Raw genomic sequence first — 13550 nt, 5'->3', positions numbered from 1 at the left:
CAGCCACAACGTGATGTACAAAAGACAAAACAGCCAAATGTCTAGGAAGCTGTAACTCCATCTTCCATTCGCTGTCTCTCACCCTTGGGGTAGGAGGGGAGTAAGCCAGGAGAAAGGTCAGGACACAAAAACAGCAGTGGGGAATTGGCAGAATGCCTCTGGTTCTGTAGAGCAGAACTGTCCCTCCCACAGGATAAACCAAGGGTACAAAGCTTGGGTTTCCACAACATACACCGTAACGAGGAGAAAAACTTATTGGATAAAATTTCAGTGTAGACATTACTTTCCATGCATTGAGAAACAACAGAACTGTTATATCTTGGCTAAGCAGGGGGAAACAGCACCAAAACTCTTCCATATATTGTTTTCAAAGTCAGGGGGGTCAAGCAGAACTAGTCTTCAAAGAAAAACAGAGCATCTAAGTGGGATGGAAATCTTCCTCAGGACTGGAAAGAGTAGGACAGCAAGAAAAAATCACTAAAAACAAATTACCAATTTCAAAGAGCAGCTTTCAGAGCTTAGTGACTCTAAGATCTCGTGAGACTGAGACAACTCCTCCCAGCACTTCTTGTTGCCCACAGAAAATGCAAAAATGGGAGGCTCTTGGGATACTTAATTCAGCAGATCCCTCTGGGAACACCAGTTAAAAGAGACTGATCTGCTCAATGATTCCAAAATCAACAGTAATGCAAAAAGTCTTTCAACAACCTGACCAACCCAGGCAGAAGGGCTGGTTGGAAGAATTTTAAAGTCTGTTTCTTTCTGTCAAGACATTAGATCTAACAACAGTGCAATGGAATTATTCTTCATTCAGGCTTGGCCCAGTCTTGGTATCGAGACGTATTTCAGATGAGACAGAGGGGGACAGGACCATTAATATTGAGGTACAAGTAGCTCATGTGCAGACAGGACACATGGCTGTCATCAGGTTGTCATGGTCATTCCAATCTCTCACCCAGTTCTCAACCAAAATCATAGGGGAAGATGGAAGGGCACAGTCTTCCCAAAAAGTTCTGCAGGTAGGTGATCCACAGCAATCTTTCCAAAAGTAGAAGGAAGGCTTGTGCAAGCTGGAAGTTTCCGCAGTGCTTAGCTAATATGCCCATCACTGAAAAGTGTAATATTGACTCTGTTTCCACCAGAACCAACATGAATCAAGGGAAAGAGAGATGCTCCAGGCATTAACAAAATCCCCATTCTTAACATAGGGTGGTCTTGATTATATCATTTTCCAGATCCCTGAGCTCCCAACATGAGTTGGGGGAAATCTTGTGGAAGGATCTAACTTCAGAGGGATTAAAGAAAGAACATGATATAGTAGTGGTCTCTATCCCAGTAACTACTACATGCAGTCTTGCAAATACAAAAAACTTCCATGTTCAACATCCACTCTGTCCCAGGAAGAACAGTTACCTGTATGATTAAAATGGCACCAAAAGAGAGCTGTTTTCCTGGGGACTGTCTCTTCTAACAAAACCAGTGCCACAAAACTTTGTCCAGCCAGCCTGCTCAAAACAGTGCAACTGTCCTTTTGTTCCCTTTACCTTAAATTCAGTCCCAAAGCTGGGAAAACTTTATTACTCAAACCCAGTTTTATGTTTTCAGGTGACTTTGAGCTCTAAAAAAAGACAAAAATCCCCATATATCAGCACCAAATCACACTCCTCAAAATTGCTTCTAGAAAAGCTTTAGTCAGCTGGTAAAACATCCATACACCTGAAAATGGGTGTTCTCCAGAGTAAACACAGGAAATGAGAATTTGCCCAGTTCTAATATGGGTGATACAAGGTTTACCCTCTTCTCCCTTCCCTGCCTTGAATACTAAACATATTTACTGCTACAATACCCATACAACATCCTCATTCAAACCCAAACTGCCACACTACTGAGCAGATGAGAGCATATCTGCTCTATCCTGTTCCCACCTGACTGGCCACCCACCCCTACGGCAGATCTAAACTGGCACAGACTGTGTAAGGACTTTACCTGATAGGCATCCACCTGGTAATAGGGCATTTAAATTTACATCAAAATCTGAACTACCAAAGTTTGCATCTCTTTAAAGTCAACAGTGAGAAACAGTCACCTCAAGGTGACAAGCTCACAGGGACAATCTGTGAGCTGTCCAAGATCCTTTTACCATGTCATTGTGTAATCTCTGTTCTTGGCGATACTCAAAACTCAGCTTAACAAGACCCTCAGCAACTTCAAAACCTCTGTGGCTATAGCTTTGTTCCAGCTTCAAGAAAGCACTTTAAGCATATGCTGAAATCATCCTCACTTCAGTGGCCAAAGGGCTGATGGCTCCTATCTCCACAGCACTCACAGAAAACAGAGATGCTGAGCAACTGGAGAGAGTTCATCAAAAGGACCACCAAGATGATTAGAGGGTTGGAGCACATAACAAAGAATGAAAGTATGTTTGTTTAGCCTGGGAAAGATTAAAGGGAGGAACTAACTGCAGACTTACTTTTCCTAATGGGGTTGGTTATCAAAGAGAAAGCCAGATCCTTCACAGAAGTGCACAGAGGCAAAGAGGCAAAGATACAGGTTGCAACAAAAGAAAATCCAATCAAGCTAAACATGACAATTTTTCACCACCAGGGAGGGTAAGTCCTGAAACAGATTGCCCATAGAGCCTGTGGAAGCCACATCCTTGGGATACTTTCTGGCTCAATTGGGCAAGGTCACAAGCACCCTAAGAAAACTTTGAGGTCCATCTTTCTTTAAGCAGAGGTTTGAACTAGAAGACCTCCAATGGTCCCTTTCACTTTAAATTAATCTGTGATTCTCTGATTGAGTCCCTTGGTGTCCCTTGAAAGTGTTTAACTCTCTTGTACAGATGTGGCTACATGGTACAGCTGCTATCTACAGGACAGGTATGATTTCCTGAGTCAGGGACCTGTTTCTTTACCTCCTCTTTCCCTCACCAATTTTAATCAAAGTTGCTCTTGCCAAAAGATAGAACGTTTTATTAAATGTGTTTTGATTAATTGGGAGAATTAAAGCTTGTAATACTAGACTAATTTCTCCATCCTACACGGTGTAAGATTCTATCTCCTGCTCGTCTTCAGGCAGCTCCTAAAACTTCCATAATTATAATAGTCTGCTCTGTTGAATTGCTGAGAATTAGTTTTAATCTATAAAATTGCATTTCATAGTGCACTTTGCACTTCTGTGAGGAAGGAGGCATATAGCATGTTAGATTGGAACCAGCCCAGTGGCAACAATAGGAGCTTTTGTAGCAGGGAATGGCATGTTGCCTGGGAATGGGCCAGAACAACAAATTGATACGACAGGCTTTGCCTTCTGTGGAAGTATTAAATCTCAGCTGATAGTGGAACTATCACCTTTCTCTGAAAAGCACTGTGATCTGAGCTATGCTGTCCCTTAACCATAAAATGCAAATGACCCACAGACACAAGGAGAGTCTGGTCTAAGTCCCATTCAGCCTGGAGGCTGGGAAGGTCATTTCCTAGACAGCTCCAAAAATTAAGCATAACAATATGCAGCTCTCCCAGTCCCCAGACAAGTGATTCTCTGGAGCAGTGAACCACAAAGGATTAGATTCAGAAACACTGGTCCTCTCACAAAGCCTTTGTTTGCGCATCAGTACACTGAACTCTGTTCCCTCATTAAAGCCAGTGCCAGGACTCCCTCACCTTAGGGCAGTAACCTCTACCAATGCACACTTTGCACAAGAGTAAGGGCTGGTAGATTTAGCTAGAGCAGCAAAAGCCAGTAATCTAGAAAGTCCTCAAAGATATCCGAGCCAGTGTGATTTGGGTCCCTCTCTTCTTACTCAGCTGACCATTTGCATTTGCATGGACACATCCAACTGCTGAGTATGGTCCCCTTTCCATGAGGCAGCTTGGCAATAAGGGGTGTTAGTGGCTATCCCAGCCTGGAAATGACTGCCTTTTCCTCTACGAGCAAGGCAGGAATAGCAGGAACACACCTGGCACTGCAATGGACAGTTTGTAATCTAGAAATTCATGCTCATTTTAGGTTAGGGAGAGACACTTAGGCATTTGTAAAGCATCCCTAAAACCAGCACTGCAGACCTGACCAGGCTATAGCAGAGTGTTCAGGGTCACCTTCCTAATACCGCCAATTTACTGAGTTGTGTCACCCCAGGATCCCTCTGCCATCCCTGGAGATGGGAGGACTCTACAGCAGGGTCTTTCAGCCAACCTGGGACACAAATCAGCCTCACGTGACCTGTGTCCCTCCAGGGACCACAGGGTGTGCCCAGGCCATGTACACAGACGTCAATTCCTAACACAGACATCACTTTTACACATAGGAATGAGCAGGTTACTTCCCTCAGTGCCGTTTAAACCTTTGACAGATGTAAGTCCCTCTAAAGATAAGAAACAACATCTTGTTCATGTCTGAATAACACCTTTAGAGATCTGAGCCGTGACTGTTTTAAATCCCACCCACGTGTTCTGAAGAAGCTGCCACTGATCTAGGACCTGGTTTGAGACAAGCCATCATGTCCCTGCTCCTCGAAGCTGAATGTGCAGAACTGGGGTGAGGGATGAGCTCATGGAGGAGAAGCAGTTACCAAACAATGCTGTCACAAGGCCTGGGGAATCTCAAAGCCTGGATAAAGCTTCAGAACTGTATCAGACCACTGACACTTCATCAGATGTGCACAGTGAAAAGGAGATGGATGCAATTTGGGATTTTAAAAGAAAAAGGAGGAAAAAAAAGAATATCAGCAACACTGTCAAAATGCACATTTAATGTTCATTTATCTCCTTACTCATGGTCTTTAATCTTTTTCAGACTGAGCTAATTAGTCCAAAGGTTTATGAAGGAAGCAAATAAAACAGACGGCAGAAAAAGACTATCCCTTGAATCTATAGAGATAAAAAGGAAAGTTTCACTTAGCATTAGACCATAGGTTTCCCAAAACCAACCTCTCTTCGTTTTATTGCTGAAACAAGCAAGTCTCCTAGAGTTCTTGGCTACAATGGAAAAAACATAATTAGCACATAGACTGCCTTCAATTAGCATATCTATTCACTAGAAGGGTGCTCACCTACCAAGTTGTCATGATAAATAACTGTCCTTTTCCCTCTGGACTAGGTGTGCCCCACCTGATCCCTGTGGCAGAGAAAAGAGAAGGCAACAGCTGAGGAAGCGTAGGCAGCACCTGTACAACTCAGTCTTTCACCCAGACCTTTCTCAGGATGAAAAGTGGAAGAGCAAATAGGGATGAGAACTAAGAGGTAAAGGAGCGATGTGAAGAGACGGGAAACTGACCCATTTGTTTGCAAAAAGAAAGCTGTAGGTTTCCTCAGCAGTGAGCAAACTCACTATCAACTCCAGGCAATGGACAGGACACATCTGATTTTCTCTCTCTCTCCCCTCCCCATGAAGATGAAGGCAGATTCATAGCTGAGATTTCCACGTTTTTTAACTCCCATACATGCCTGAGACCTGCAGCCCATGAATTACAATCCAGACAGGCTAACTCAGTGCTCTGACTGGTGGTCATCAAGAGCACAAGGAGCTGCTCTGGGCAGTCAGGACCTGGTTCCTTGCACAGATAACACAGAGAAGTAGAGCTCATCACTAAGATCAACAGAAAAAAGTGCCAAATGTACCTGCTATGGGAAACTCTCTTCACTGGCTAAATTAGGCAGCAATGACAAGTTATCACAGAGCACCCCCTCATATCCACTGTCAGTCAACAAAGCAGAAGAGGCCATGGGAGCTGTTTCAGAGAAAGTCTTCTCCCAGAAAATGGCCACCTTGCAGGAAAGCCAAGAAATGAGGTTCATAGCAATAACAGAGAGGAGAAGACTTGTGCCTGCAACACTAGAGCTCTTCTTCCAGTTTGTTTTGCGCAGGAGTAACCTCACTCACATGTTAAGGGGTTTGTGGCTTCAGAGATTCACTGTCCTGTATTATATCACACTGCAGGTACAACATTTAGGGGCTTTAGGAAAATTCAGCCTAAAAGCAGCACTGGTCTTTTTGGAAGTTCTTATCAATAAGGGAGCCTCACAAAGACTCTTAGGAAGTGGGATTTGCAGGGGTTTAGGATTAAGCCAGTTTCAGTTACTGAAAAGTGAACTTCTGCCCAGGGAATTAGGGCTGGGATACCTAATTATTTAGCTTTCTTTTGCTCATATCTTTCACTACCAAATTTCAGAGAGTGTTGGGGAGACAGAAGAAAGAAGCCAGACCTTCTGCGTCCAGCAGGGCCACACATTGCCTGAATGAGTAAGGTGGGAAAAAGAAACCCTAGGGGAATGTGCCCATGCATCCATCTAGTCAGGAGTCTAAGGGGCAAAAAACACTTCTGGGTCACTCCCAGGGCAAGAACATTTTGAGGCTGATGGAGAAGTGAAGATCAACCTCTGCCATTTCCATGCAAAGATCTGCACAGGGATGGTCATTAAAGAGACTGTGAGAGCACAAGAGACCATCCCAGTTTCAGCTGGGACACAGCTCCCTTCACACCATATCACATATAGTGCTGTTAAGAGAAATATGACGGCTGCAACCTTAACATGAATGTGCCAGGAATGGGCCACTGTCTAAGAGATAAAGAATTAGACTGGGTTTCTGGGGCTCTAGCCATATCACTGAACTAGTCTGTGGTGTTCTGGAAGTCTTCTTTCTTTTCAAGTTGTTTCCCATCTGTCCTCTCTCTTTATGCTGCAGATTTTGTCCCTGGAAGTCTCTGAGTCACCAGGTGCTCCTACAGCCCCCATTTTGCCCCCAGTATTAGAGCACCAATACCTCACCACCAACACTGATAATTTTCAAATCCACTCCCTGCTGCAGTCGCCTTCATGGTCTGCAGGACAAAGAGCACACATCTACACGAAGACTAACAGTTAGATTCTGAAAACTATTAGACAGGTTTTGGAGAATATGTGAGCTAGAGGAGTCACCCAGAGTAATCCAGCCTCTCACAATCCATCCACTCTTTGCAGGAAGGCTGTGCCAGTCATTGCCTTCTTTGCAAAGCCGTTACGGTAATAGAACAAGTAAATTTGCAGTTCAAATCCCAAGTTCAAAAAAAAAAGTCTCTTGGTTTCAATAGACCTCCCCTGCTTTTCTGTGCAGGGGAAGTTTAACAGCTGCCCACTGTTTGACTTGCTCACTTGCAAGATTTTGTTTCAAAACACCAAAGATGGACTCTTCTGCTGTAGGTACAGTGAAAAGGCCTATTTGGTTGAAATTAATCTCAGAGAAATAAATTACACTCTTGTAAAACAGCTTATAATGACAAAGTGAAAGCTTAACCCAGAAAGGTTTCTAACCTCATAAACCACAAGCTTCTAACAAGGGAAGAATCAAGAGACTTTTATAATCCAGCTCTTTGCAAGAACAGCCACTGGAGTACATCAGGCCTCTTGAGCCGCCCTGGGAGAACAAAACCACAGCAGAGCAGTTTGAGGACCTAAAACTTAACAGAACTATTTACTTCCAGAGCTTTATAAGTACTATTGTCGAAATAGTCAGAGTTTGATCAAGCGTCAAGTTCAAAACTTGACAGTGTCATTCCTGACACTGGACACTATCTCAGACAGAACCTAATGCTATGACACCATTTAGGTCTAAGTCCAGGCAAATATTTTATGTATGTGACCTTCAATTCAGGCTAGATAAACTGCTTTTAAAAAGCAAATACGCATTCACTCCTTTGCTTCAGTAGACCAGGGCCTTAGTCTATGCAGATCTGAGGCACTGAATTACCATCTCTGCTATGCTAAGCAAGGTGAATTCTGATGCTTCTACATCCCAAAGAGGGGTCTGTGCAGATGTATCTGCTGCCTGTCTCAATCTAAGAATGGCCATGCAAGGCATCATCATTTCAATTCCACAAGAGTCAAACTAACCCCCACCACCACACTAAAGTCTAACCTTCTAACCATATCCTTAATATGAATACTGTACATAATTTTACAGAAAAAAAAAAAAGTTTAGGAGCTCAGATCCAGAACCTGTTCTTCAGCAAAAGTGCCACAGCTTTACTACAAAATTAGCAAAGTTTTCCACAGCTGAATATAACTACACTGCAGCACCTTCTTCAGTTCAAATTTCACACTAACATCATCTGTCTGTTGGCACTCACAGCCCCACACATGCCAGGATATCTCTGGTGCTCTATCTTCCCTTTCTGCATCCACAGCGAGGAGTTCCAGGTTGCCTGGGGAGACTGTGGAACTGTGTCAAGAATAAGAAAGGAGACAGTAGGATGTTAGCAGACAAATCCACATATCATCCTAGGCACAGACCAACAGGGAAAGCACACCTGTTCCCGTGATTAGTCTTACAGCATGAGGTTGTTTCAATATTCTGCTAATCAAAAGTGCATTCAAAACTGGAATGTGACATAGGATAAATGCCAGACAGATAATAATGCTGATTATTCATTTCCATGTATGAAGAAAAGGAGACCCAGCACAGCTGTCTTGCTTATCATACCACACAGGTAAAATCTCCCTGCTTGAATCTCAGCAGTCCCTCCCCATTCTGGCCTCCTCCAGCATTTATTCCCACCTCCAGGCTCTGTGTTTTGTCTAGCAGACAGCAGGTGAGATTGGCTGTGTGGCCTCACAAACAGAGTAATCTTCAGCCCAAACTTGCCTGCTGGATCCTTCTGCCTAACAAAAAACCAAATAATTCAGCTCTCAGCCTTGTTTATGTGAGTGCTTAGAAGCATCTCAATTCAGAGATCAGCAGCTCAAGTCCCCCTCACAAGCAGGTTGAGAGAAGTGATGCCCTAACTGCCCCAAAACAGGGTTCTGGCACAATCTAACTGAGGAGCCATTCACATGCAACCTTCAGTTGTCCCCTTTTTTCACCACAGCCTTCCACATAGGCTCAACAGCAGCCACAGCATAGGGCATATGCAAGATGTGGGGATATTTTATAGGGCAGGTGTGCCTACCTGTGTAGCTGTGGGCTGGAAGACCCACACCCCATTTTGAAAGAACAAAGATATTTCTGTCGGTAAGGATCCAAGAAAAATTCAATATTTCCACACTTCCAAACTTGTTTTCATTATGATTTCATTTTGATGGGCACATTTCCTGACTCCCAAAGCAAGACACTAGAACAGTTACAACCTTAGGACAGATAAATGAGGTGATATGGAAGTCCCTGGGCTGTCCTATTGGGACAGCTTCTTGTCCATGAATTCTCTCTCGGACAACTGACATAACTACTGCAGTCTTATCACAGAATTATTTACACTGGAAAAGACCTACAGGACCATCCAGAGTCCAACCTTTGATCAATCACCACCTTGTCAACTGGACCATGGGACTGAGTGCCATGTCCAGTCTTTTTTCGAAAATGGTGAAAACCAGCTAATATCCCATTCACCAAAAGGATACACCAAAGGATAGAAGAGCTTCAGCTGGGGGTTAAAAGAGAAATGTACTCTACAGATTGGGCCTTCAGGCACTTGAATGTGGCTCTCCAGCTCCCAGGTGAAAAAAGAAAAGGAAAAAAAAGAAGTTCATTCTAGAAAAAGAAGTAAGGGAAAAGAGTTAGTGTCTCTGACTGTGAAAAAGTTAAAGGACCTTCAAAGCCAAAAGCCTCAAAACATTCCATGACATACAGATTTGTTTTCTGCCCATCCATATCCAAGAGGTCTCAATATCTCAAATCCCCATGTTGCCTTTGAAATACCAGCCCTAACTTACATGAGCCACTGTTTTCCATACATCAAATTAAGTCAAGATAATTAACTGAGGAACAGTGAATAAATATCTGCTTAGATTAATACTGTTCTTTTCCTCATAAAGAGAGGCCAAGTTAGCCCAATGTGAATGACCCCATCTATCACTAGCAAGTTGTTTCACATTTACTGAAGACTCGACCATGGGTGACTAAGTGGCTTGTTCAAAATGAGGACAGCACTGATTTGTAATTGGAGGAAAGATAAGAGACCTCCATTAGTATTCCCCCTGCCTGGTTGCACTGATTCCCAACCAAAAGAGAAGGAGGATTTTCTCTGTGTTTTTTCTCTCTCCTGTCACAACAACAGTTTTAACTAGACTTCAAGTAATGTTTGGATGCAAAACAGATGTCCCTTCCTCCTTGTATCCCCCTGAAGGAATTTGGTGCTGTTTTCATGTGTGCTGTCTCCCAGGATCCTGGGGATATCCAATTTCCCATTCAAACACAAGCAATAGAAAAAGCTGAAAGGCAGATTTTTGTGGATTTCTCTTCTGTCCCATGCCTGAACCTGTAACATGAATGAGGCTTTTGGTAGCTTTGTCCTTCCTTTTTAATAACAACTCCATTTTCCTCTTACAAAAGCCAGTCTTCTTTCCTCATTGCAGCCTCCTAATAAGATTACTCCCACATCACTTAAGCCCAGTTGTGCCCAGAAGCTGGGTTATTAAGGAAACAAGAAAGTTTGGATTACAGAACTATTCCTGCTGGCATTCAGAGCCACGGCACCCTCCCCACACAGCTCAGCTCTTCAGCTGGGAGAGATCCTCCAGTGCCCCTTCCAGAGTGGCAGGAGAGGCTGAACAGCTGCATACTTTCTCTCCCTTCCCAGTTTACACCTTTTACTTCTGTGGTGGGAAAGAGAAATCTCTTAGGTGAGAAGCTAAAATTCTGCTGAGCCAATATGCCACTTCCCCTCATCCATTCACTACATGCCTTTGCAAAAAGTCCCTGTCCAGCTCTCTTAGAGTCCTTCTAGGCACGGGTAAGGGCTTTAAGTTCTCTCCAGAGCCTTCTCTTCTACAGACTGGTCAGACCCAGCTCTCTCATCTTGTCTTCATAGGAGAGGTGCTCCAGCTTTGTGACCAAAATAAAACCTCCTCTGGACTCATTCCAACAGGTTCACATTTTTCTTGTGTAGGGGACCCCAGAGCTGGATGCAGCACTCCAGGTGGGGTGTCAAAAGAGCAGAGTAAAGGGGAAGAATCCTCTCCCTCACCCTGTTGCCCACACTGCTTCTGATGCAGCCCAGGACACAGCTGGCTTTCCAGGCTGCAGACACACATTGCCAGGTCATGTTGAGCTTTTCATCCACCAGCATTCCCAAGTCCTTCTCCCCTGGGCTACTCTCAATTCATTCTTTGCCCAACCTGTTTTTGTGCTGGGGATTGCTCTGATGCAGGTGCAGGACCTTGCACTTGGCCTTGTTGAACTTCACAAGGTTCAAGCAGTCCCACTTCTCCAGCCTGCCAGGGTCCCCCTGGATGGCATCACTTCCCTCCAGCGTGTCAACTGGACCACACAACTGGGTGTCATTGGCAAACTTCTGAGGGTGCACTCAATGCCACTGTCAGTGTTGCTAAAAAAAGATGTTAAAAAGTGTCAGTCCCAATACCAACCCCTGAGGAAAGACACTTGTCACTGATCTCCACATGGACATTGAGCCATTGATTGCAATTCTCTGAGTGTGACTATCCAGCTCATTTTATATCCACTGAGTGGTCCATCTATCAAATCCATGTCTTTCCAGTTTGGAGATAAGGATGTCATGCAGGACAATGTCAAATGATTTGCACAAGTCCGGGTAGATGACACCTGTTGCTCTTACCTTGTCCACCGCTGCTACAACACCATTGTAGAAGGCCACCAAATTTGTCAGGCATGATTTGCCTGTAGTGCAGCCTCATTTTTTGAAAAATGATGCCTTCCCCCTTCTGTCCCAGGTTCCCTGTCAAGCCACAGAGGCACTTTAGCTGTTATGAGTTGCAGCTGAAAACCCACACCTTTTTTTTTTTTTTTAATGAGTGCTTCCCCCTTTTTTTTCCTTAAGGAAAGTCACTGTCTTTTCCACACCCAGATGCATTAAGTAGACAAAATGGAGGGATTTATTTCCCCTGTAAGTATAAGGTCTAATTCAGAGCAGATGATAGAGGCAAAGGAAGAGGGTAAGAAGAGAGACACAGAGATGAAACTCAGGGAGTTCACACTGCCATTCAGTGCAAGTAGCAGGGAACAGAAGCCCAGCCCTGTGCCTTCCTGAGACTGCTCTACTCATCTCACCATTAGACCATGAAATCTCCTTTTTTTCATGGCTGAGTAGAGTTTGAGAGCTCTAAGCAGTAATAATGGGAACAATCCAATTGAGTATCCTAATCACAAACCTTGTCTTGGGCTACTTACTACAACAATATAGCTGTGCCAGGTCACAGTGTTTCTGACACTGTGTCACACATGGATATCAGTAATAACAAGCTCATTTCAACCCACTTCCATCAGCTTTGATGTGTTCTTACACCAAAAAAAATGAATCAAAGGGAGGAGAGCAGCATTTGGCTACTCAGCATTTTGGCTGCTTTGAATTTGGCTGTACAGTGCAACTCTGACAGCTTTGTAATAAACATGGCAAATGTTCTGGAGTGAGAGGCAGGACTTTGCATTCATTTCCTTGGTCTGAGATTGTTTGATTTCCATTTATCACATTCACGCAAAGCAAGGTGTGTAGACAACACAGGGCAGGGAGACAACATCGAAGCAAATTCCTCTCCACAACTGAGTGTGGGGTCCCCCCAGAAAGGAGCTGTTCCACTTGTCAGGACAATTAGCGGCAGCTCCGCCACTTTGGTGGGAGAAGTAGGGGAGAGGGTCTGATAGGGAGAGGAATGAAACCCCAGCATGATTCTTTGAATCATCCCTGAAATATCCCGGGAAAATCTGCATGCAGCAACATCTATTTCCTGCAGACATAGTCAGCCCATGTAAAGAGGCTGCCAAGAAACACTGGGTTTGTAGAAAGCCCAGTTCTTCACTTCACACTGACAATCACTGAGGGACCTTGTGTAGAATTTGCCATGGGAAATCAGGGAGAAAGGCAATGCACTTCAACTGTTTTTCCAGATCCCCAAGCCTTTGACAGTTCTAAGCAATAATAAACAATATAGACCAGTGATTCACAAGGAGTCAGGCACTAGCACCTAAATTAGAAGGGGCAAAACAAACCATCCTCTTGCCAACCATTAAAACAGCTGAAGTTTTTTAAGTTGAAGCTGATACTTACAACACTCACACCATGGGACTAGGGATAGCAGCTATTGGACCCTCTGACTCTCTGGGGACACCTGGTCTGAGTTTTGTGTGACAACAAGTTATTTTCTAAGCAGTCTGGCTCTACAACAATTGGGACATTTCTTCCTCAGGCTGCCCTTAGACCATGAGAGAAGAGCCAGAGGGACTGTTCCTCCTTCCAAAAAGGACAAGCCCATCAGAGCTGATGGTTACATAAAGTTAACCCAATCCCTCAGCTCCTGAAGAGAACAACATGTTAATGATCATTAAAATGGTATTAATATCTGTGTCTACACTTTTACACAAGATCAGCCTTGCTGCTCTGCTTGAGGCCAAATTTGAAGCTGTCCAATGAACCTGACCTTCTGCACTGGCAGCACCAGTGGAGCTTGTGCGGTTCAAGGCAGCCTCCAGAGCATCCTAAATCTTAAATTGCACTCAAGGCCATGCCTCTCACATCTTTTTCACTTCTGACTATCTGTCCAATTTGCCTTTGCTGTAATGGTATATGATAGATACTGCATGGAGATCTTCCTAAAATGGATCTCTAA

At 44.0% G+C, this 13550-nt stretch overlaps 1 protein-coding gene across 1 annotated transcript in view; it reads right to left on the bottom strand.

Annotated features, from left to right (window-relative positions):
* EVA1A (eva-1 homolog A, regulator of programmed cell death) overlaps positions 1–13550 on the bottom strand; it is a 212955-nt gene that overhangs the window by 169722 nt on the left and 29683 nt on the right. The window lies entirely within an intron of this gene.

Source organism: Pseudopipra pipra, chromosome 3, assembly GCF_036250125.1.
Source record: "Pseudopipra pipra isolate bDixPip1 chromosome 3, bDixPip1.hap1, whole genome shotgun sequence".
Lineage (NCBI taxonomy): Eukaryota > Metazoa > Chordata > Aves > Passeriformes > Pipridae > Pseudopipra > Pseudopipra pipra.
Note: the sequence above shows the minus strand (reverse complement) of the source record. Positions and strands in the feature narration are given on the sequence as shown.